Source organism: Cervus canadensis, chromosome 6 (assembly GCF_019320065.1).
Source record: "Cervus canadensis isolate Bull #8, Minnesota chromosome 6, ASM1932006v1, whole genome shotgun sequence".
Taxonomy (NCBI): Eukaryota; Metazoa; Chordata; class Mammalia; order Artiodactyla; family Cervidae; genus Cervus; species Cervus canadensis.
In genome coordinates this window covers 26,939,088-26,966,050 of record NC_057391.1, presented here as the reverse complement: position 1 = coordinate 26,966,050, position 26,963 = coordinate 26,939,088, and the positions used below count along the sequence as shown (strand labels likewise).

General features: G+C 38.8%; 1 protein-coding gene across 2 annotated transcripts in view; it reads right to left on the bottom strand.

Moving 5' to 3' along the window:
- The window catches only part of FMN1 (formin 1), a 454,272-nt gene that overhangs the window by 240,189 nt on the left and 187,120 nt on the right, over positions 1 to 26,963 (bottom strand). The gene's annotated exons all lie outside the window — the stretch shown is intronic.

The window sequence follows — 26,963 nt, the reverse complement described above, 5'->3', positions numbered from 1 at the left end:
GATGTGGATTTTACACTTTTATTCAAACATGACTTTTTCATTGATAACTGAAGAAAACCAAGGACCACAGAGGCCAATTTGTCTGGCGAAGATATCCCCGGTTGTCTGTGTTGCTCTCATTATCCAGTAAAGAGTCACTTCAGGGTCTACTCCCTGAATGTATTTTCATAAGTAAGGAGGTATTTGGCTTCCCACCTTACTATTTGAACAAATGACCGATGATGTGTGCCTAGGCCACAGTCACCTTCTCCTGGCCACTTCCAGTCTTCCTGGGGATTAGTCACTTGATAAATCTGCCATTGAATGGGTTTTAAATTATAGACTAATCGACAGGGAAAACAAACAAGACGGTTTACGTGTTTTTCATTAAGATCTGGGCTCTGGCCTAGGACGCCTCCTTTGGAGGCAGCTAGAAAGGGAAATGGCTTAAATTTCCAAATATTGCTCACCCCAGCCAAGAGACGCACTCATTATACAAGACATAAGTTGAGATGCCAGAAAAGGGCTCACAAAATTGAGTATAATCTTCATTTCTCTAAGTAATAGACCCAAGGAGAAGTATTTTCTGCTCCAATTGGAAAGGCCAGGTCAAGTTAATGGGGGGGGAAAAAAAAACACACTAAAATAGTAATCAGAATGACTGGATTTAGTTCAGCATAAGACTGTTGTATGCCCTTAAATTTGCTTATCTCTGGCCATCTTCTTCATTTGTAAAATAAACAGGTCAGAAAAAGATCAGCAGCTTACCAACCAGGTTTCTGGGGATCCATGGAGGTATTTCAGCAGTTCTGCAAACAGTTGTTGTTTTTTGGGGGGTTTGGTTTTGTTTTAATTTAAAAAGGATATTTTTAAATAACCTTAAAAACAATGGGTTTAAAAAATATATACATAGTTACACCAAAACCACCAGCACACCTAGTACTCAAGTACTTAGTTTTTTGGTTTGCTTGTTTTTTAGAGCCTTTGAAATACAAAGTTTTCTCTGACATCTTTCTGAATCTATTCAGATGATTTGAAAATGTTTCACTGATCAGGAAAGTAATAACTTTGTACGGGTCTCTCTCCTTTCCTCTCTTCCTCCCTTCCTTGTTTTAAATTCAGGTCTGTACATATACAAGAAGCAAATGGCTACCCACCCCAGTATTTTCGCCTAGAGAATCCCATGGACAGAGGAGCTGGTGGGCTACAGTCCATGAGGTTGCAAAGAGTCGGACAAGACTAAGCGCACACACACACACATATATATATGTAAGTATATCCTACGGCGCACATGCATCATATTCCACTGTGTATGGCCAAGGTTCAGGCTCATCTGCTCTGTGTAGGACCCTATTTCAGCAAAATAGTCCATTGTTCAATGACAAGCACATGAATGGGCAGAGTAACAGATGATTTTAGCATTTAATTTTATACTTGGGGCTTTCTGACAGAGTGATGTTTATGATTAAAACTAATTCCAACAGTTCTTAACTGTTAACTGGTTCAATTGTAAAGTAAAAATTTCCTACAATTCATGTTTCAATCTTAGGGATTATTTTAATTGAATACAACCCTAGGATAGTAAGGGAATTTTTTCCAAAAACTGTTTCCATTTTTAACTATATATTTTGTAAAATGTGGTTTTTGAGATTTTGTTAGTAAAATAAAACATAGAAAGTAATTGGGTGCTGTGGCTAATAAAAGAGCTGACATTGAAAATCCCTAAATTTAAATTGGTGCTCAAATTTTTGCAGAAAACAGCTGTAAAATATGTAAAAGATCTGTACCCAGAACACAGAAGTCCACTAAAATGAAAATAGGAAAACAACCTCCCCTCCTAAAATGGGTAAAAGATGTGAAGGACAGTTCATGAAGATGATACATGGGTTATATATAAACACATAAAATGATGCCCAATGTTAGTCATTAGAGAAATGCATATTAAACCACAATGAGATACCACTGCATACTTATTGGAAGGGAGGGAGGAAGATAGAGAGGGCGAGGTAAACTGGCCCATCTGATAACACCAAGTAATGGGGAGCCCTCTCAATTTGCAAACAAGAAAGTAAAATGGTATAGCTACTTTGGAAAATAGTTTGTTTCTTAGAAAGTTAGATACACACTTTCCATATAACCCAATAATCTCACTGCTCTTTGCCCAAGTGAAATAAAAATATATGTTAACATGAAAATCCATATGCAAATATTTTAACAGCTTTATGTTTAATTGCCTGTGATGGTTAATTTTACTAGGCCATGGGGTGATCAGATATTTGGTCAAATATTATTCTAGGTGCTTCTGTGAGGGTGTTTTGAGATGAGATTAACAATTGAATCAGCTTGAGTAATCTGCTCTCCTTAATGCAAGTAGGTTTTATCCAATCCAGTACTCTTCCCTGGAAAATCCCATGGATGGAGGAGCCTGGTAGGCTACATACAGTCCATAGGGTAGCAAAGAGTCCACAGGACTGAGTGACTTCTCTTTTATCCAATCAGTTAAAAACCTGAATAAATACAAAGCTGATTTTATTCAGAAAAAATTTCTCCAGCCTAAATACCTTTAAAGTGAGGCATCAGGCTTAGGACTGAAATATCAGCATTGGGTCTTTCTGGGTCTCAAGACTGCCAACTCATCCTACAGATCTTGAGACTTATCAGGCTTCATGACTGTTTAAGCCACTTCCTTATAATTTCTCTCTCTCTCTCTCTCTCTCTCTCTCTATATATATATATATATATATATATGTTAACTCTCTCTCTCTCTCTCTCTCTCTCTCTCTCTATATATATATATATATATATCCTATTAGTTCAATTTCTGTGGTGAATGCAGACTAATGCATTGCCTCAAATTGAAGGCCACTGAAATATTCTTCAGCTGCTGAAGGGTCAAAAAACTATGGCACATGCACAAAGTGGAATTCTAACCAGAAACAAAAGGAATGGACCACTGGAAGATGCAACAACACAGATGAATCTCAAATGTATTAGGTTAAGTGCTAGAAGCTGGACTCAAAAGGATACAAACTGATTCCATTTATTTGACATTCTGGGATAGTCAAAGCTGTAAGGGCAGAAAAAGTATCAGCAGAGGGGACAGGATTCTGAGTTCAAAAGAGGAGCTGTCTTTCAAAGGACACAGGGGCATTTTCTATGGTGATGAGAACATTCTATGCTTTGATTGTGGTTTGGTTATGTGACTGCATGCCTTGTCAAAACTCATACACTAAAGAGTGATTTTTATTGTATGTAAAATTCTATCTCACTGAAAAAAGCATCTTGAAGACTGACATTATGGTAAGTCATATGCACACATTTCTACAGATTTAAAACTGCAAAATAAATGCATTATAAATAAAATGTCACTCATCAATTGGACTTCCAAACAAGATTTTGTTCGTAACCAAATCTTTCTCTTTTAAGAAAACACATGTCAACAGACAGTAGAGTGAAATGAGTCCCCTAAATGTCCACAGAGTTGCCTACGCCTTAACAAGACACAAGTGTCCAAATTTCCTAAGACAAAAGTTTAACTTTTTTCACTGATGCTACAGAATTTTCACCTCTATGGCCCAATTTCCAGAGCTTTCTCTTCCGAGGTCAGGCTTAGGAGGGAGTGAGTGGCAGTCATCCAAGACGGCCACATTCAGCAGCATTTGAAACTTGCAGCTTGTGAGCACATGGCCAGGGGAGGATGAATGACTGACAGCTCCCAGTCCTAGGCAGGGTGTTACAGTCCCTTGAACACTGTGATGTCACATCTCTGGCGCTTTCGCACAGCCTACTTTCTCTCTCATTACTCATAAGGAGTCCAACTTCCTCATAGCAGTTCATTAATAAGCAGGTTCAAGGACACAGGGTTCTAAGTTTTTTACTTATGTAAGAAAAAAAGCACTTAATAGCTATTCCCAGGCTACCATGAGAGTTTTCTTTATATTTTTCATGAGCCAGTCTCTAAGGCAAGGATCAAAGTATTACCTTGGATTTTCATTTTCTTTTAAGCAATAGATTGACAGTTTTCTTTTTTTTCTTTAGTTGCAGAGAAACCACCTATCAATACAGATAGTCTGTTACACAGTGCAATTAGAACAGTTTTTTTCCTATACCTAGTGGGTCTCCAAGACACAGGAGGCCTTTCAATCCTATCAGTGTTTGTAAGCTGAATATCACTCTCCAGGTTCTTATTCTGTAAAATGAGGATGATATAACCTGTCTTTCTTCCTAGTATATTTTTCATGGGATGTAAAAGAAACTAAATAATATGTTCAGAACAAATTAAGTAATACGCTGACTGAAAAACAATGTAGAGTTTTAAGACACTGGCTAGAACCAACAGCAACTAGTTAAGTTTATAGCATACTGTCAGTTGGAAACTACTAACATAACCCATACAGCTCCCCATGGGTAAATATATATCTATGTTCAAATGACCTTTAGAGGACAGAGTGTATATGAAGTGGTTAAAGTCAACCTTTCTTCTAAATAAACTGCATTAAGTGGGATCCATATACCATGAGAATGCACAGAAAAATAAACTAGCATTGTATCATACATACAATAAAAGTTAGGCTATCACTTATATACAAGATACACTGATATTTATGCCAAGATTTTTCTCAAGCAATTTAAACATTCATTGATATTCATTGATAAATACCTCATTTGCCTTTTTACCCCCACTTGAAAAGTGCTCAAGTTCTCCTTTGTTTTCACCTCTAACTAATCCCCCCAACAAAAATCAGAATAATTGCCTTAACTCTGCCCTCCTCCTCAAGAAAAAAATCTCCCATTATATTCAATGACAAACATCATTCTAAAACATGTGCAGCTAGCTACTCTGCATCTTTTAATACCTTTGTGTAATTTCTCAAAAACCTGGTTTACGTTGCCACCATTTTACTGAAAATGCGGGCAAAATCACTAATGGCTTCCTAAGTTACCCAGTTCAGTGGATTTGTCCTCATTTCTTCCTCTGTGACTTTGCAGCTGAACTTAAAAATGGCCTCGCTTGCTTTCTCTGACAATATCGCTCCATAGTTCTCTTTCTACCTACCTTCTTTCCCCATTCCATCCTCTAAGTATGTCAATTTTATGAGGGCTCACAGTTTTGTTTTTCTTGTTCACCAGTGCATTCCTAGAACCACAAGTACAGCCTGGCCTGTAGGACCTCAGATAGCTGGTGAATGAATGAAGGCATGCCTTTTTCAGGATCCCTGACTCGGGGCCTTCTGCGGTGGCTCATTGGTGAAGAATGTGCCTGTAATGAAGGAGACGTGGGTTTGATTCCTGGGTGAGGAAGATCCCCTGGTGGAGGAAATGGTAACCCACTCCACTCCACTGTTTTTGCCAGGAAAATCCTATGGATAGAAGAGCCTGGCGGGCTACAGTCTGTGGGATCACAAAGAGTCAGGCACAGACACACACACGCAACTGACTCTCAGAAGTCCTTAAAGCTACTGTTCCCGTGATTACTATGTTCAACTATCAAAAGGAAGACAAAGGGGAGGAACTATTGATTAGTATGTACATAAAGACTATTGACATACATGATTACAAACCTTCTGATGTGTTTAATCATTGCTATTAAACCCTCAGTGATGTCCTAGCTGACAAGGGCAGAGCTGATGGAGACCACGTTCTTCCCAACAACTCTCAGGAAATTCATAAGCACACGTAAATCCAATGTCACAGGTGCATCTCCATTCAGACCTGGTAAGTTTCTTTCATTCAATGGACCTCCAGACTGAGTTATCTTATAATACACACAGGGCCTAGATGAGCACTAACAACTATACTGACCCCAATTGAGTCAGAACAAACATTCTACACCAAAAGCACTCATAATACCATCATTGTGAATACCTATTATTAGTAAAGGATTTTTTATAGTTCCAAACAAATCTCCATTTCAAAGTAATTGAGGAGCCCACAAACATGTTTTATTCCATGTGTATCCAAGTATTATGAGTTATTTTCTCATCTTCCTTTACTGGGACACACACCAAAACGGTTGGAACTGGGTCCATAGAAATGCCTTGATCAACAAAAAAGAACCTTGAAACAACACCCATAATAATGTGGGTGACCAGTTTATTCTTCATAATGGCTAGGCCTCTTTTTTGAGTTTCTGTATAGTCATCCCCTGTATCTGCCCATGGATATGGAAGGCTGAGTGTACTATACCATTTTACATAAGGGACTTGAGCATCTGTGGATTTTGTTATTTTGAAGGGGTGCTGGAACCAATCCCTCAGATACTAAGGGATGACTATATAAGCAGTCAGACTTACAAAACATCTCCAGTCACAGATCCATCTAGAAAGAGGCTGAAATTTCTAGAACTGTGCTTTCTACATTCGGAATATGTGCAATTGAGGATGCAGATGGACTGACAGTATACAACTGATAAAGTTCATCTGTAGCACCTACACTACATACCTTTGAAAGCAGAGAGACCCAAAATAATATTCATTTTGAGTAACCAGAGAATTCTAAAACTCCACAAAGGAAGTTTCCTGACCACAGGGCATCAATACTCATCATTTTTGGAAAGTTTTGGCAAAGTATCACACTGATTTATTTGAGCTCACGAAGATCTGATGTAATATTTCAAAACAGATTTCTTCTTTGTGTAAACATGAATTAGGAAAAATGTAAATCCCCCATCTAGGTTTATTTTTTTAATATGGATTTTAATTATATATTTAGAAATCTGGGGTGCTCAAAGCCTTAAACAGTTAAGATAATAAATGGAATTTGGCAGAACATTTGTTCTGATTACTAGATGTTTAATGATACTTGGAACGTCAAGATGCATGTGAAATTACACTCAAGTATGATGCACACAAAATAACTTGGAAAGGATCAGATCTCATTTTGACTTGATTCTTTTCTCCTGGAATATGGACAAACCACATTCTTGTTTTCTTCCTGCGTTCTCCCCCTTAGATTAAACTATATTACTTTTGACTGATACTCATCTCTGTAATTTGTGCTTTTTGAAAGGATAATTGTTACACGAATTACATTTTCAGTTTTTCCAGTAATTGGAAGATACAGCTTTAAATCAGTAGTCTTATTTCCTAGCTGATCAAACATGGAACATAATTCACGAATTGTTTTCAAAATAAATGTTTAACTACTCTACGCAAAGTTTAAATGTCACTTTGAATTGAGTTTGACACAGGTTTATAGATGACTATAATTTTTCTCTCCAAGAATTTTTCCATGTTAAGTGTTACAGCTATTCCAATTTAAAGTGTGAAAAGACAAGGGCACTATTACCTAAAAATGCATACATAATTTCTACATAAGTCATTCCAAAGTTAATAACTAAATATGAAGGTTAATGATGATATAGGACCAGCTATATAACATCTGTATCAGACCACATACCTGCTGCAGTATTTCATGAACATGCTGCTGTCTCATTGAATCTGTCTGCTACAAGAGCTTACACGTGCCAATTTTGTGCCATGCACCCTTCGTGAAAAAATGAACAGCTCAAGTATCTATACCAGCCATCCATTCTAAATAATTACAAAATATGTACATTCTAAATATTTAGATTACTAGGAGTCTCAGTGTTGGACCATCACCTTTCCTTCAGTGCACTTCAGAGCAATGGAAGGCTTTGTGATTGCATGTCCTTGAACATAAAATTAATACACATATGAAATGGATTAGAATGGTTAAGGTGTTTGAAAGGAAGGAATTTTGATTTTTATAGAGATTGACGCAAAGATCACTTTTCTTGGTCCAAATTTACTTTGTTAAACATACTCTGACCTCAACTGTAGTTGCCAAATGTAAAAGCAAATGCCTATTTTCTTTTGAATCATTTTCTTTTTTATATTTTTTTCTCTCATATGTTTTTCAGATTTTGCTATCAAAACAGCACAGGTAAGATTAAAAATGTAGAATTAAATCCAAACACGATGTACCTATAAGGAAAACAGTTAACAGTCCAGTACTAAAAATTGGGGTCTCATAAAGGAGGAAATATTTAACTTTACTTCTGGGTGTGATCGGTTTTAAAAGCTGGGCTGGGGGGCAGGGGAGGGCAGTTAGCCATGCAAAATCCTCTGGCAACACTTAAAACTGCCATTCACAGTTATGGTGTTTTTAAAAATCTTTTGGTATGGGTGGTGCATGGTTGCAGGCTTTAGAGTAAAAAATGTAAAATCACTCCAAGAGGTATTTCTGACAGCTGGTAGCCTCTATGTCTCAACCTTTATTATTATCATTATCATCATCATCATGATTATTATTTTGGTAATTAGGTTGCTACTGAGGAAAGAATGAGTGATGCTGTAGGAATCCAACGTTCGAGTTCAAGTTATAATAGAACAGAGTCCATCTGAACACAATGATCCATATCTCACAAAACTAGACTATCTCATTCAAAAATAATAAAATTCTCTCTCAAGCTCCTATTTATAAGTCCTGAATGCAGCTCTTACCCTGGCAGAGATAAGGAATGAAGACAGGAGAAAAAAAGTATTAGACAACCTTCTGAACTTAAAAAGCAAACAACTTAAAAAACTGAAATTGAATGAAAATATTGCAAGAAGTGGCGTTATTTACCTCTAATTGATTTGTACATTTCTAAAAGAATTGTGTTTAATTTTGCTCATGTGCCTCAAGATTTTGGTTTTGAACAAGCTATGTTAAATCTGAAATAGCATATGCTTGATACCGCACACCATTGTGGAATATATGATGTTTATACTGCCTATCACAAATTTCAGTTAACACTTGCTCTGCCTTTAGCAGAGCACTCTGTGTATGGATTAAGTGATGGACCACTGGATTAGGAAAATACCTGACTTCTAGTCAAGGTGCATCTATCAGTTGTCTTCATGGGCTTGGGCTCTATTACTGCTAGTAAGTAGTATCTAGAAGGTGAGTCTCAATGGGTGATCAGCTTCCTTCGTATAAGGAACCTTGTCCTGTTAGGAGCATGTTTTTCCCTTAACGGCATTACAGAAGAAAAGACTGAAAAGCATTAAGCTTGATTCAAAGATCAGTTCTTTCAGGCTTTCAGACTCATCTATAAAAGGAAAGGGTTTTACAAATTACCAAAAATTCAAATGAGTCCATTTTGCTTTCACTTAAACTATTACAAATGATCAATCACCATAACCTGTCTAGACACACAAAGTCTGATAAATGTTCATTTAAGACGATGAGAAATAAACACCATTCTTCCAGTAGAAAGTCATAAACTTTTGAAACTATCTTTAAGAATCCTCGTGGGAACATAGTTTTCCTACTAGAGTCCTCCTATGTCTTTGAATCTGAAAAATACTGCCTGTAAAATCACTTTGGTTTAAACCCAGTTTCCACTACAGAGAAAGAAAAAGAAAATCAACCAGTAGTTAATTTATGCATTGATGTACATGTCACTGTGATGGGAGATTCAACTGTTTGCTGTTCATTGAAGGTTTTTGTCTATCATGGGCTTTGGCACTGGGGGTTAGAGGGAAGGGGCTAGAACCTCTGCTTTCATGATTATAATAGCAGAGTCTGCCAATTGCCTAAGTCTGAGATAAAGAGCCTAAGGTTCCAAAAGAGGGAGCCTTTGGAAGTCAGAGATATGAAAGTTTCATGTATAACAAGAACTCTTGCTGGGCCACAAAGGATTGACAAGCTAGTGGGGCAGATTGTAAGCAATCAAAGTGAAAGAAAAAGGCAGAGTGATGGAAAAGTATTAGGAAAGAGTAGAAGAGCAAGCTAACTAAAAGTTGTAAGACTGAATCTGACTTCAGAAAGTCTTAAGTACCATGCCAAGGACTTGAACTCAACTTAATTAGCAATAGTGAACCATTAAAGGTAGTATGAGAGAAAATTGATGCTTGCGAATTATGGTGCTAGAGAAGACTCTTGAAAGTCCCTTGGACTACAAGGAGATCAAACCAGTCAATCCAAAAGGAAATCAGTCCTGAATATTCATTGGAAGAACTGATGCTGAAGCTCCAATACTTTGGCCACCTGATGGCTGGATGGCATCATCAACACAATGGATATGAGTTTGAGCATACTCTGAGAGGCGGTGAAGGAGAGGGAAGCCTGGTGTGCTGCAGTCCATGGGGTCGAAAGAGTCAGACACGATATAGCAACTGAACAACAAGAGAGAAACAACAGTCTCTAAGCAATTCATAATACAGCCTGAATATAGGCAAGATAAGATGAGTCAGGACAAGGATGGCATGGTGTCAAGGGATCATGGAGATAAAAATCAGCATCATTTGGCAATCAACTGGATGCAGAAGCTGAGGATACAGGAGCTGCAAAGATGCACCCAAGATTTCTAGTCTGGACTTTAAGAACAGTAAAACCTTAAATAGGACAGCTAAGAAAAGACTGTTCTGTGTTGTGTTTATTGAATACATTGTGTAGGGTGAGGTCAGAAGTGGATAAGGAGATGAGTCCTTTCAACCCTGGGATTATTGACATTTTTGATGCTGAGACTTTGAAAAATTATACTAAAGACATTTCCCAGTCTAGGATTTCCAACAAAAACTCGAACTTTCCTGGAGCTAGAACTAGAGTAAACACTTGAATCTGAATAATAGGTCTGAAAAGCCTTTACATAGACATAAACTTGCAGTAATGAATTGAAATCTCTAAACACAGCATACAGGAAGCCAGGAAACTCAAGACCACCTTTTGGAGGATCACATTTAGGACTGCTGCAGAGACAGGGCTAAGGCAGCAGCAAAGAAGATGAAGAAAACACATTCAGAGGAAGAGGGAAAAATGAGAATTCAGTGTCTTAGATGTTTCGGGAAGAGACTGAGGATCTCAACACTGACATACTAGAATCAAGGAAACCCAGAGGCGACCAGGACCATGATCACTTTGTGATCTCAGCTTCTTCAGTAAGGGCAGCAAAAGGCAAGGGGCAGAGAACTTGAAACACGTAACTAGTGTCTGAGAACTGTGTCATCAGGAGGACAGATCCAAACTCCAAGATGTAGGAGTCAGTGAAGAGATTTTAAAGTAGAGGAGAGCTGAGTACATTATTACAAATGGGGGAAGGCACCTGCCAAATAAGGGAACAGCAAAGGAGAGAAAGTGCAGAAAAGATGGTAGAGGGTAACAGAGAAGGTGGGAAGTGGGACTGCATGCAAAAATATCAGGGGTCTTAATTTCTTTTCCTAGGTACAGTGGGCAAAATTTACAAAGAAAAAGGAAAAAAAAAGGCAAAGAAACAGAGGCATTAATAGTCTAGAGACAAAGGCATTCAATCTCTATTTTCCTCTGGTCTTAAAAGAAGTGACCCTCCCGCCACTATATGTATTATATGGTTGAGCCACTCTGCTGTCCAGTGGAGACTAACACAGCATTGTAAAGCAACTATACTCCAATCAATTTTTTAAAAATAAATAACATTTTGAGAGAAAGAAAAAGAAGCTCCCCCTTGACCCCTAGAGCTGGTTTAGCCTGTTGGGTCCCTGATTTCACCCTCTCCCACATTCTCAGGAACATTTTCTCATCCCTTTGCTGCTCTCCAGCCAGGCTCTTCCCCTTTACCTACGCAGGTCTCCTGTTGACAATGCAAGGCTGCTCAAACTCGTTCCCCACACAATCTATGCCCAGTGCAAGTCTGTTCTTACCACAGGAGAGCAACCCCACAACCATTCCCCTATATAATCAGAGCATCACCATGGTGAAGGCAGCATCCCCACTTTACGGACTGTCCAAAGCCACAACCCGACAATATATCCAGGCTAAGACTTAAAGACTGGCTCCGACTCTCAAGCCTTGTGTTCTGTCTCCTGTGCAGAGCTGTCTCTACACACTTGTCAAGATGCCGGCAGTAGACTCTGTTTTTGTCTAAACATTACAAAGTACCTGGCTTGCTGTCAGAGGCCAAATTTTAAATGGCTGAAATAGCTTGATAGATTGTGTGAAAATTTTATGGTCCTTCCGTCAGACACCGTAATTTATTGTCACATAATACACAGTTAGAAGAACCAAAAGAAACCATCCCACAAGGGCAAACAATGTGGAGGCAGTGGCCCTTTGACATGCTAAGGCCACAGGCATTATATGGATCCAATAAGAAAGCTGCTTCTACAAGCGAGAAAACAACCTCTTGATCTTGCAAAATGTTTTTGGACACCTAAAGGCTCTTTTATGACTGTGGCTGATTAAAATGAAAAGCTTAAACGACTAAAATGCTCTTTTTGATGAGTTTTTGCCATGAACTATGGACCTTGTGGTCCAGTGGGATTCGAGCCCTTTGATCCTGGGCACTCACATAAATTCAGTCATAAAACAACATTGGATTTGATTTTACTAGTGTGGCTGATGTTGCCAGATTTGTAATGCAATCTTGTTTTCTCCCCTCCTCAGTTTTAGGCCCATCCACTATTATTTTATAGCAAAAGCAAAGGAGTTTCCATTTGTTTCGGCAATAATCAAGCCTCACGATTGAGACACTACTCTAGAATGTGGGAATTTCACAGTAAAAAAAAGATTCTGTATTATGAATATATGAACATTGGAATGAATGTCATTTTATGTGCTGAAAATGTCAAAATGAAAAACCCTTTTCTGCATGAAAATAATTACAGATTTTCACTACCTAAGAGGGTTAGAATATGATGTGATTGAGAATTACAAGTATAAAATAGGAAAAATATGATCAGATTTTAGTATCTATAAATTTCCAGCAGGACTAATTGAAAATGAATTTTTAAAAAATCAAAAGAACCTCCAGATTATTTATTAATAACTAAGACAGATCATATCTTAGTTTTAAAATTTCATTTACCTAAAAAAAAAAACAAAAAACTGGTTATCTGTGGAAGAGGTAAAAGAAATAGTCAACAAAACATTCGTTTAAGAAAAAGACATGCAATTAACTAATTGTTTAACTCACTTCCCTTCCTAATCTTCTAATCATTTGCCTTTGAACGTGTCTGTATCACAATATGATATTCTAGTAACTTCTCATTTTAGAAGTGAACGTTTTACTATGAAAGGTCTATGAGGGAGCCAAAATACAAATAACTCTGCAAAGACCTGCATTATGGAGGCCAACATGATCAATGGTGGGGCAGCATTTATTTTTTAGGGAGTAAAACATCAGTTTGGGCTCGCTTAGGAAGAATCATGATACCTTTAGCCTGTTCACTAGACCAGGAAATACTAATTTAAGTTGGATAAACAGTTGTCAGAAATTTTTTTTCATGGATTGCTTGGAGGCTGGGAAATTGCTCACCAAGATTATTCTGGAAGTGACATGAGACTTCTCAACAATAGGCCTCACTTAAAAACAACTGCCCTAGAATATACGGATCCCTATCCTTTGGGAACTAACAACAACAAATCCTTTAGGCAATGCCTTAGGACATTTCCAGAGTAGCCTCTCAGTCCCTGCTGACCCCAGGGAGCAACTCAGCCTACAGCCCATCCAGAAGAATGTCACTTCGGCACACGTTCACCCCCATGCCCTCTGATGCTAAAACTGTTTTAGAGTCAAAAGTGACCAAGTATCAACAATCTCCTATGATTCAACTTATAAGACCCATCCAAATTTGGAAAGAAAAAAAAAAAACCACTTTGTTCTATGTTTTCTCAATTATGTGAGAAAACTTTAAATATGTGTATTATGGCTATTTGCCGCAGATAGAGGTCATGCTGTATGCAGTATTAATAAACAGAACATTATATAGATAATCCACAACAGCTTCCAAAGACTATATAAGTAATTGTCACTGACTTGTTGAGAAAAGTAATTGTCCTGGTTGTATGTATATATTGAGTTATGATGAGAGAAGAGTATGTAGATACCGAGAAAGAGCTTTCTCATGTCATGCTCAAAAGGGTAATATAGTGTCAGCACCGTTCTTCCACTCTATTAGTTAGTTCATTGAAAAAATATTTATTGTGTACTTACTATGTTCAAATGGGGCTTCCCTGATAGCTCAGCTGGTAAAGAATCTACCTGCAATGCGGGAGACCCCGGTTCGATTCCTGGGTCGGGAAGATCCCCTGGAGAAGGATAGGCTACCCACTCCAGTATTCTTGGGCTTCCCTGGTGGCTCAGACGGTAAAGAATTTGCCTGCAATGTGGGAGACCTTGGTTCGATCCCTGGGTTGGGAAGATCCCCTGGAGGAGGGCACGGCAACCCACTCCAGTATTCTTGCCTGGAGAATCCCCATGAACAGAGGAGTCTGGTGGGCTACAATCCATGGGGTCGCAAACAGTCAGACACGACTGAGTGACTAAGAACAGCACATTACGTTCAAATAGTGGTCTAGGTAGCCAAGGAAAAGAAAATCAAGCTATACAAAATAGAGAAGCAACAGTGGCAGCTTTAGTAGTTCCTGTTTAAGCAGAAGCAACAATCAATCAGCACTGGGAGAAAGTCAATGCTTTTTGTAAGAGTGTGACTTCTCCCACCCATGCCCCTGCCTTCATCAAAGTCAGCGTCACCTCCTACCTGCAAGAAGGCCATGCTTCGCAACTATCCTGTCCACTTCCATTCTGGCTCCACTACTACTGATCTGCTGAAACAGCAGCTAGGGTGGTGTCTTTTGAAAACACAAATCTGTTCATGTCACACACTTCTCTGCTCAAACTTAGTAGGTTCCCACTGTACTGAGGACGAAACTGGAAAATTTTAGAGAGACCAAGAAGGCCAAGGCCCCTCCAGAATCCAGCCTCTTGCTCTCCTCCACAGCTAGGGTTTTCAAACCACGGTCTGTGATCACGAGCGGGATAACAAATCAATTTATGCTTCATCACCAGCATTTTTAAAACAAGCGAACTGAATATACCAAAATACATCACATGAAATAGCTTCTGCTTAATAGAACTATTTCACACACATACAGTCGCACACAAACAAGTAATCTGGATTTTGATGTAAAACTCATTTCTTATTCCAGGATGCAGCTTAAGAAGTTTGAAAAATCCTACTCTAGAGCTTCACCCCCAAAGTCTCTGCTATTTGTCACTCACTGCCCTGTGGTCACACTGACCTCCCCACAGTCCTCAAACCAACCACACACCTCTTCACCCTTCGGATCTCTGCGTAAATGCCACATCCTTAAAATATATCTCCCTGACCCCTCAAATCTAAATTATAGCCTATCTGTAGCACCCCATACTGTATTTTTCCTAACAGCATCCATCATATTATATCAACTGATTATTTTATCAACATCTGTCTCTAACTGGACCATAGGCTTCCCTACAAGAAAGTAGGGACCATGTCTGTTGTGGTTCCTCCAGCACCTAGTACAGTGCCTGACACCTAGTAGCCACTTACTTATATATAGTGAATGAATGAGTGACAGGCCTCTAATTTCTTTTTGCTGAGTCCATTATTAGAGGAAGCATGGATGATCCATTTCAAAAGGCATTGTCTTCTGGTGGCTTTTTGCCTTTTGACATACAGAATACACATGTATATTTATGGACATAAACACACGACACACTGCTTCTGTAATTACATTAAACATTTTATACAGTATAGAACCATACATACCTATGAGTACATGCCTATGAGTACAGAACTGTACATACATATTTGTGTAAGCTGTTCTGTGAATAAACTAAGAGTGATATTGTTATTCATGTATTTAAGGCAAAGCTCTAAACTGGAAAGCTCTTTCAACAATCAACAAAATACTTGGAGCTTTATTAAGAGAAAAAGGGTCAAGCTGACCTCCAGTGGTGAAACTGGGGAATGACTTCTAAAATAATTGTACAGTGTACACAGATTACCGATCACACAAATCCACAAGTCTACGAAACAGCTTTCTCAATTAACACTTTAAATTATGTGTATATTATATTTTAAACAGATAGAGGTCATGTCACAAAGACTTAACAGAAAAAAAGCAGAACTGTATTATAGAGACACCCACAGCAGCTTCTAGAGACAGTCAAAAACAATCTCTAAAATATTTAAAAATATTTCATCTAAATTTAAACTAAAACATTTACAAACATTTAAGACAATCAGAACATCTGACACTTGAGAATTCTCTTAGTTGAGATCTAAGATCTGAAATTTGCAAGCTCCATTAAAAGAAGATAATTTAAAAGGCAAACACTCACAGAATCTTTCCATTCATCAGTATCTGGGTAATATTAGGGACTTAGTTTAAACTACCTGTTATCTAGCCTTTATGGTATAAATTCTATTTTCTAATTAAACAGTAAATCATCTTAGAACAGAATCCATGAAAGTATTAAATAATCCAGGGTATATGCTAACTAGAGTATCTGGCATATAGTAATATGCAATACATGTTAGCTGCTATTATTATTAAATGTTTTATTTCTAGTACATTTCATATTTGAAAGGTGCTCAATGAGTATTGAGTATTATTAAAAAGTATAAAAACCACAGCTATGTATATAAAGTTGTATTTCAAGAAGTTTCTTATTTTTTGGCAATAAAAAATTTTGAAATACAGTATCTCACAGTACAAACTTAAGAAGCCCTAACTCCTGGGATGTTTTCCCATATCAGGTTTTTTTCTTAAAATCATGGCAGCAGCAATATTTTCCTTAACAGGCAGTAATGGAAATAAGAGCATCACACTTATATCACAAAAATGTTAAAAGCGATGCTCTTGGGAACATTATTACATTAATCACAGAATACTTTTCCTTTATATAGGTACATGGTTTATATTTTAAAAATTCACTGCCAAAAAATACACATCAATAGCCACCGACTTAAAGTGAACTAAACATGCTGATCCTCAGAACAAATAGTTATTTATCGGTCATCTAACACTGCCATTGTACCTCCAGTCCCACATTTAACTATCACAACAGTTGCCATCAGCATCCTTTTAACCAAGTTACAGTGTCACCATGCTCACAGTTTCAGATGAGAAACTGAAGCTCAGAAAGGTTTAGATAATTTATTCAAGACCACACACGCAGGTCTTTGACACTTTTGAACTGTGGCGTTGGAGAAGACTCTTGAGAGTCCCTTGGACTGCAAGGAGATCCAACCAGTCCATCCTAAAGGAAAGCAGTCCTGCATATTCATTGGAAGGACTGATGCTGAAGCTCTAATACTTTGGCCACCTGGTGAGAAAAACTGACTCCTTAGAAAAGACCCTGATGCTGGGAAAGATTGAAGGCAGGAGAAGGAGGCGACAGAGAATGAGATGGTTGGATGGCATCACTGACTCAATGGACATGAGTCTGAGCAAGCTCTCAGAGTTGGTGATGGACAGGGAAGCCTGGCATGCTGCAGTCCATGGGGTTGCCAAGAGTTGGACATGACTGAGCAGCTGAACTGAACTGAACACACATAGGATTCAACCCAAGGAAGACTGCACAGATACTCTAGTTTTTCTAGAGTATCTAGAACTAGCACAGTTCTTCTGCCTAGAGTTGTGTTACATTTCATCCAACGAATGGTTACTTAAAGTCATTATGTGGGCTAGTTCTTCAGCAATTTCTGCTGCTAAGGTCCATTGCTCTTAAGGACTGATATTTTATCCAAGGAGAGATCAAAGGCAAGGGTCAGTCCAGAACAAGGTCATGTCACAAATCCTTTCTAGCAAAGGACCTTCAAGGAAGAACTTCCAGAGGTTCAGCGTAGATGTTGAGTGCCATCACTTCGTAAGGTTGATGTAATAACTCATTTAATCTTCATACAAAAAGACTGGAACATAGTAAATGATCGTAAATAGCAGCTATGATTATTATTAATCCTTCATGAGAATCAACAGCAGTGAAATGGTCAAAATGCATACATACACAGACATCATAAATTCACACTCTGGATTCCAAAGCCCACAGGAGGCTGGACTTGTTAGAAGAGGTTAAAGTGCCACTTATCACATGTGAGCCCATCCTACAAATAGACAACACAGAGAACAGTCACTTCACCCATGTGCCCAATGAATCAGTAACCCTGGGACTCCACTGGGGAAGGCAAAGTCTGAGAACAGCTGAGGAACTCATGTTCAAACTGTAGAAATCAATGAAATCAGTAGCTGGCAAGATGCAGAAAAGTTCTGCCACTGTATTTTCTCAATGGTCTCAGGAATTAATTTGTCTGAGACTGAGGTGTCAAATCTCTAAGATGAATATAGACAGCTATCAAGATTATGGAGATAAATACCAGAGGCTCTTCCTCAAGCTGGATTCAGGACCAGCTATGAGAAATGAGGTTAGAAAGGGCAATCTTCAACGTGCTATCTTCTTCTATAATTAGGTAGGAAGAACAGCTTGTCATTTCTGAAACCAGGGAAATAAGAGAACTCTGTTGCTATTTTTTGTTTATAAACATCATAGAAATGTCTCCATCTTTTTAACCCAATAGAGAGCTTATACAGAATAACAATAAGGGATGATCTGCAGAGATCTTTGTCACAGGATGAAGGGAAGAGGGAAACTGTAAAGTTAGAAAACTATCCTACTAGAGAAAGTGCATCAAGTCAGGTGATAAGTTGACAGCAGAAACAAAGTATATTCAGAAACCAGACAGGCCTGCTTAGGAGATCCTGCCATTATACTAGCCAGTTATGAAAACTCAGGACAGCACTTAACTTCTGAGCCTCTACTGATTAGAAATCATGTATATAAATAAAGCATGAAGCAGAATGCCTGGAAGTTTGTATTTCATATTCAATAATGATGATCATAATCATCTCCAATTAAAGTCAGAAAGCAAAGGGTACTCAGCATTTAAATTTTGAAAAATAAAGCAAAGTCTCTCTCTATCCCTTCCTAAAAATGTAACAGAACACCAGCGATACTCAATTTTGTGCCCTAAGATCTATCTTTTTCTCACCTTTCCAACATGGCTGCCCTCTCTATTCCATCAATAACATTTGCAGAGAAGGACAAGAGAAAGAAAGAAAGGAACGGAGGAGGGAAGAGAAAAGAAATATAAAAGTCCATGAAGTTCTAAAAGCAAAAGGGATGGTTGCTTGTTATTCACGAGATCATGGAGAAAGAGGATGAGGACATTCTTACTCAGCTTCTCCAAGCTCAGTATCAGGAGTCACCAATATGGGTGTCTACGGGATCAGGCAAATAACATCAACAAGATGATAGGGGATGAGGGGAAGCATTGTGGAAATTAGAGCACAGGTGTTCATTTAAATTAGCTGAAGGGTGATTTTTTAAATGGCACTATTATGATCAAACAAACTTCTTTGGATTGTGTCCGACGGCGCCATAAAGTTAAGAACTCCTTGGCCTCCTAATGCGACCTCCAAAATAACATAATACCGAAATACCATGAGTCATGAAGGCATTTCTAGCAACATCCAGTCAGATCACTCAGTAACTCTTCATATTTTGACTCGCCGTTCAGCACTGCTTCAGGTAATGTGGAACCAGGGTATCTCAAAGACTTTTGGACTGAGTTGAGGCAGACACATGGGCCCACTCTCCCCAGGCCAGAAATAATTCAGAAGAAAACACAGAATACCTAGTTCTATACTCTTACTTTACTGCTACAGAACATATTATCCACCCAATGGTACAGGACTAAGACACACACAGCATTACTGGGCAACGTAGGACATATCTAGGGAGCAGAAAGCACTCCCCATGGGATCTAACACACTTCATTCACTTTCTCATATCTCATGAAAAGTCAAAAGAGCAAAGGTCAATAACTGAACCATGCTGCTGTATACCATAAACTAACACAACACTGTAAATCAACCAGACTTCAAATTTTAAAAGTTTTTTTAAAAAGCAAAGGCCAACATTCAAAAAGTCACCATTCCAGCATCAGCTTGTCCCCTTCCATCAAAAACTATTGAAAAAAGAATAATCATCTTGGCTCACATGAGTGACTCAAGTTCAGAGTTTAAGACTCAAAGGGATTCACAGCGTCACTACTGACGACAGCCAAAACTCGTAAACAACCCAGATGTCCACTGACAGATGAATGGAGAAAGAAGATGTGGTACCTATGTGCAATGGAATACTACTCGGCCACTAAAAAAGAATGAAATAGTGCCACTTGCTGCAGCATGGATACAACTAGAGATTATCATACTAAGTGAAGTAAGTCAGAAAAGAGAGACAAATACCATATGTTATCACCATATGATATTGCTTATATGTAGAATCTAAATTATGGCACAAATGAACCTATCTACAAAACAGAAACAGACTCCCAGACACAGATCAGACTTGTGGTTGCCAAGGAGGGGTGGTGAGAAGAGGGATGGACTGGGAATTTGGGGTTGGTAGATGCGAACAATTACATTTAGAATGGATAAATAACAAGGTCATAATGTATAGCACAGGTAACTATATACAATCTTCTGGGATAAACCCTAAAGGAAAACAATATTTTAAAAGACTACTCTGCTGCATGGCAGAGGTTGGCACAACATTGCAAATCTACTATGCTTCAATTTAAAAAATAAATAAATAAAGACAGTGGGAATGTTTGGAGCCGATGGTGCCTGAAGGAGGCAAACAAAGCCGGCATCAGCCTCGATGATACGAATTCAAGTAAAGCACACAGTCTTCATTCTACAACCAGCTTCCCTCTATCAGCAAATGCAACTTGAAAAAATAGTGGAATTATATGGGGCGAGACAGCATCTTGAAGGCTGAGACAAAGGGCTCCTGGGCTAAGTCAGACAAGGAATTAATCACTTTTTGTTTTTCATCCAAGTTCAATCCCAAATTTACTTGCCTGTTTCTATGTAGCCAGGGAGGCTACAAGGCACATCAGCAGGGGTAAACCAGCAAATCCACTCAACTTCTAACACTATACTATATGCACACAATGAAACAATAAATTAAAATATTTCCCAACACTCTCTCATCTTTCCTGGCATCTCAGTAATGAAATATCAGCACTTAGGGGAATGCCATAAGGGTTTAATGAAATATTTCATATTTGCAAAAGTTTTGTTTATCAGTCTACAAGTTATTTCCCTTCCCTCAAAGTATTCGCCAGGAACTAACAGATTTAAATGTGTTATGTTGATAGTAAAGAACATAACAAATGGGCTAGGATCAGGGTGTGCATGTCTTTGTAAACTTAGCTGTATCAGCTCAAGTGTAGCTTGTACTCAATTTTTTTTCAACAGCAATGTGTTTACTATTAGAAATGGACCAGTGGGGTGGGCTGGAGAGAAGAAAGTAAGGACGTCTACAAGTTTCTCTTAGTGGAGGCCAACATAGCATTTGGTTCTCTGGGGTCCCACAAGGTATAACGTAAGTTAATTTCTAGTTTGGCGCCCATCCCTGGATCATTTCACAGTAGGAGTTACCATATAAGAAATGTGCCTGCATTGCACAATGAGCAGGGGCCTGCTAGAGGCCAGTTTTCAGTCAAGTTTCCCCTCAGTGAGGGACTGTGCTTGTGATGAATGGGGTAAACGGAAAAGGTTCCCGTAAAGGAAATGCGACTGTTGGCTAGTTTTCTTCTATCTCACAACTCAAAGAACATTAGTTACAAACTGATAAAACAATGTGTCATTTCTAAGGCACTTACTTCTGAACTGCTGAAAGTGCTAGTCAAAAACAGGGTTTTTCATTATCCAAGCTCCTCAAAAGCCAGATATGGGGCATGCATTTTTTCCCCCTCCACTTTCAAAATTGAGGAAGTAGAGAGCCAAAGAAGTCCTACCCATCTTTATGCTTTCCCCCCGTCAGAAAGCAGAGCTGGCCCTCCCATGGAAGCTGCATTTGCCATTCTGAGAGCTGTGCTCCCTCACTGAGTCAGGTATCCTAATCAGCACTCGGAGGACAGAAGGCAGTGTCCCAAGGAAGCAAGGAGAGCTGAGAAGAGACCCCCGTGGTTAGAAAGGGGAACCTCCAGAAGAAGGAGGAAAACAAGGGAGAGGTGTAAAACACAGGGTTTTACAGATGCTGAGTTAGGTAACCCTAGGGCTGAAAGGACAATGTGGTGGACAAACTGAACTTTTTTTACTAGTGTGGTTGGACCAATGATAAAATTCAACGTTGCTATTAGTATACGGCCTGGTTCTTCATTTTGTAAATCAGAAAAATGATTCAAAAAAATTGCCTGAAGGTCACACAGTTCATCGTCCCCAAAGTGAGACCACACTCCAAACTTTGTATTTCTAGATCCAATGTTCTTTCCACTAATGTTGCATTGATTAATAGAAAGACCTTGGCTTCAAAGTCAGACAGATCTAGATGGATTCAAATTCAGGTTCCCTGGCAACCTACTCCAGTATTCCTGCTCGGATAATCCCATGGACAGAGGAGCCTAGTGGGCTACAGTCCACTGGGTTGCAAAGAATTGGACATGACTAAGGACCCAGCACACACACACATACTGGTCTAGGATTTCTGACAATTCAGAGTCTCTGAAAGCCTCAGGTTTTAAAATCTGAAAATGGGGACAAATCTTTGATCATATTTCTACATTTACTCTAATACTAGTACCAAATGCATAGAACAAAGGTTGGCACACAGTGGGGATTTGATTACATTTTAGTCGCTACTTGTTTTTCAATCATAGGTTGTTATTTTAAAAAATACTTGTGCATCATCTACGTGCCAAGAACTTTACTAGGTACTTTCAAAAACAGAGAAAAAAAATTGCTCCCCGCAGGTACCTACAATCAGATTAATAAGCAGGACCTTGGTGGCACGAAAAGGGTAATAAAATCACCCAAAGAACTCAAGACTGAGAAAGAAGATTGTACACTGAGTTAAGATTATACAGATCAACACAGAGCAGTATTCAGAAACATCGATTACTAGGAGGAAGAAAAGAATTATGTGAGAAACAAGCTATACAGCCCTCCCTTTTTCCCTCCCTCCCTCTGCTCTTCTCTATTCACGGTAAAGCTCTAACAGGGGAACAAGATCTTTCTCAAACTTATTAGACTATGAAATATTTTTGTCAAGGAGCATTTTGGAGGCTCACTGTTCAGCATAATGACCCCTGCGAAAGCCTGGTTTAGACCCCCTGATATAGAGCACAGAGGTTAGTGGATAGCTGGAAGACCATGGAAAGAATAAGTCAAAGTCCCAAAGAAGTCCTCAACCAAAAGGGCCTGAGGACTGCTCTAAACTCAAGCTGCCTAATTACAAGGAGACCTGAGCAGAGCAAAAGGAACGAGAAATGGTATTTACTGAACAAGTGTTCATAATCGGGTATATGTCATATTGAACAATCCTAGAACAGAGGCATCATCAAAATTACTACATCTTTAAAAACTGAGCTACAGTTGATGTACAATATTTTATGTTATAGATGTATAACACAGTGATTCACAATTTTTAAAAGTTATATTCCATTTAGAGTTATTGTAAAATACTGGCTATGTTCCTTGCACTGTACTATAAATCCTTGTAGCTTATTTATATTTGGATCCATTTATCTGTTGATGGACAGTTAGGGTCCATCCATATCTTGATAATTGTAAATAATGCTGCTGTGAACACTGAGGTGCACATAGCTTTCAAACTGTTTGTTTTTTTCAGATATACACCCAGGAGTGGAAGTGCTGTCTCATATAGTAGATCTATTGTAGTTTTTTGAGAAACCTCCATATTGTTCTCCATAGTAGCTGCACCAATTTACATTCCTACCAACAGTGTAGGAGGGTTCCATTTTCTCCACATCTTCTCCAATATTTGCTATTTGGGCATCAATACGATTATTATTGAACAAATGCTGAAACTGAGAAAACTAAATGCCAAAGAAGTTGATTAATTTCCTAATGTCACAGTGCAAGGAGCTGAACTGAATCCTGGCTACAATAAGACAAACACCAACTATATAAGATTTTGTACAAGAGCTGTGATGGTGATTTTCAAACCGTGCTCCTAGACAATTCCAAAGGAAAAAAATCTTTATTTACACCATGGGGGAATTAGCTTTATCACATGCCTTGAAAGGGCAGGTATAAACTATGTTTCTACATAAACCATGAACTTGTTGTGCAGTGGCTACCACAGGCAAAATTTTCTCAAATATCTGTAAAGGTGCCACTCTTTGAAAAATAAAATCAGTAACACAGACTTACTCAGAACTGAAAAATGAACTAGATGATGCTGAATATCATGAAGCGATCAAATACTCATAGGGCAAAGTTTGCTAAATAAAGGGCATACTTGAACAAAATTTAAGAATTTTGCTGGTTTTAGTATAAATGAGATAGCTAAGCCATGGAAAATGTTGGACCTGCCACAACTCTCCTACTGGAGATTTGCACAGAAAAGTCAGTCAAGGGCTTTGAGTAAAACGTATATATAAATTGATAGAATTTGGAAATGAATTCATTCAAATCATCAAGAACTTCTTGCTTTTGAATTACAGGGAGGATATGTATCTGAGTTGCTACACATTTTGAAAAGCCAGTCCCAGGACCAAGCCCCTTCTACAGCATGCTGCTGCTGCTAAGTCGCTTCAGTCATGTCCGAGTCTATGTGACCCCATAGACGGTAGCCCACCAGGCTCCCCCATCCCTGGGATTCTCCAGTCAAGAATACTGAAGTGAGTTGCCATTTCCTTCTCCAATGCATGAAAGTGAAAAGTGAAAGTGAAGTCACTCAGTCATGTCCAACTCTTAGAGACCCCATGGACTGCAGCCCACTAGGCTCCTCCATTCATGGGATTTTCCAGGCAAGAGTACTGCAGTGGGGTGCCATTGCCTTCTCCTGCATAGCCTTCCACAAATGTGGGCTACAGAGCATGTCTGAGATAAAAACTCCCCACTTTCATAAACCTTGAGACTGGCTAAAAGTTCCAACTTCCAATCAAAAAGGATTCCATTTTGTAGGTGGGGGAATTTAACAATTAAATGACTTCCTACGAAATTACAGTCAAAAACAGAATAACAAGCTGACATCAGGTTCTCCATTTGTTGAGTCAGGCCATTTTTTTTTTTAAAGTCTATGAAAACAGTCTCAAAAAACTAAATATGACACATATCAATTCTTATACATGGTGACAGAATGAATCACTTTCCCTATTTACTGAAGCACGGACTCTTTCTTACTCTAGAAAGGTGTTTTGAAGAGGTCCTGAAACAAATCTGACTTCTCTGTGACCTGTAAGCAGAGAAAGAAAATCTGACAGGCAGGGAAGGCTGCCAGTTGAAATCCATATAAAGAAATGAGCAACAAAAGAGCTGCTCACCAATTGTCTTCCACCAGTCCTGTGACAACAGACGTGACTTTGTCACTTAATGGAATAAAACAGGTGGGGATGATGCTCAGCAAGTGCCCACAAGTACAGCCAAATGGGGTTACAGATTTATGAACTTACATCTCTTCTGACTTGGTCTGTGCTGCTATACATCTAGTTATTTTCTGCATCTCCCAGGGGCTAAAGGAACCAGGCAGGGGAAATGGCCCAGAGTGGGGACAGCGGCAAACTGGAGACCACCTGTCCTAGTTGAAGTGACGTCTGCTCCTCAACCCCAGCAGGTTAAAGTCATACAGGAAAACAAGCGCACCATTACCAGTTTTTCCAACTGTTTTTTTAGACGCAGCTAGAAATCTCTCCCTACTTTAAACTATTTCTAATTCAATCTTTAAAATGTTCTATTTGCCAACAAGACACTTCTCTAGGTCAGAAGAAGAGTAAGAGTTGCCAGTTTGCATATACACTACCATGTATAAAAGAGATAGCCAGAGGGAATTTGCTATGACTTAGGAAACTCAAACTAGGGCTCTGTGACAGCCTAGAAGGGCGGGATGGGGAGGGAGGTTCCCGAGGGAGGGGAAACGTGTACCTATCGCTGATTCATGTTGATGAATGGCAGAAACCAACACAATATTGTAAAGCAATTTCCTTCAATCAAAAATAAATTGAAAAAAAAAATATGGGACATATTTTTAAGTTTATCAATAGCATTAAAAGAACAGACAATTATTTCAGGTATACTTAAAGAAAGCTTAAAGTATAACTAGGAACATTTTTTAATGTTTACTATTGTCAGTCATACCTTGGTCTAACCTTTATTTTAAATGGAGATCATGATAACAATATACTTTTTTTTTTTCCTTTTCACTTATTCATCCTTTCCCTTCTCAAAACTTCTCCTAGTTTGAGATGAAAGATCATGAGACTTTTTTGTGGAGGGAGATGAAAAGACATGAAATAATATATGTAACATGCCTAGAAAAATGCCTGGCACGAAGGAAGAGCCCCAAGACTGCAAGTACCTGTGGTCCCTGTGAATATTATTAGCTGTCAAAGTACTCCCAGGGCTGATCTAGAACTTGGGGAAGGTTGTGTTAATTCTTATGGCTGAGCTGTTATAGAATCCTTCTGCTCAGGGACTCACTTCTGTACCACCCTCTTCAGCAATCTGCTTCTTTAATTAATTCCCACTCCAGCTTCTCTGAGACAGCTGGCAATCTTCTACACATCAGAACAAAGGGGAAAAGCAAGGTCTCTGTAGAGTATTTTGCAACAAAGGAGATAATCGCTCCCCTCCCTTCCCCCGCTTTGTCCCCTAGGAGTCAGAGGTACTTTTCCATTTTTTTGTTTCTTTGTGAAATGGACTTATTCCCTGCCCCAAACGATTTAAACCAAGCTGTTCAGGGGTGGCCTGAATTCATACCCCATAAGGCTGCCCTGGTAGCTCAGACCGTAAAGAATCTGTCTGCAATTCAGAAGACCCAGGTTTGATCCCTGGGTTGGGAAGATCCCCTGGAGTAGGAAATGGCAATCCACTCCAGTGTTCTTGCCTGGAAAATTCCATGGACAGGGGAGCCTGGCGGGCTACAGTCCATGGGGTTGCAAAGAGTCAGACACGACTGAGTGACTAACACAGACATGACCTATTTGATGATCTTTTTTGCTACCTGCAGTAGTTTCATATAAAATCAAATATACAATCTCAGTTATTTCTCAGTTATTCAAAAATGTATATTATCACCTATGGAAAGAAGAATATTTGATCCACAAACTCACTGACTTAGCATGTAATGACTTAGCACTATACAACTACCAAGTTTGATTTCAATTTTGCTAATGTTCTCTCCTGAGATATGGGGTCAACCCCAGTTA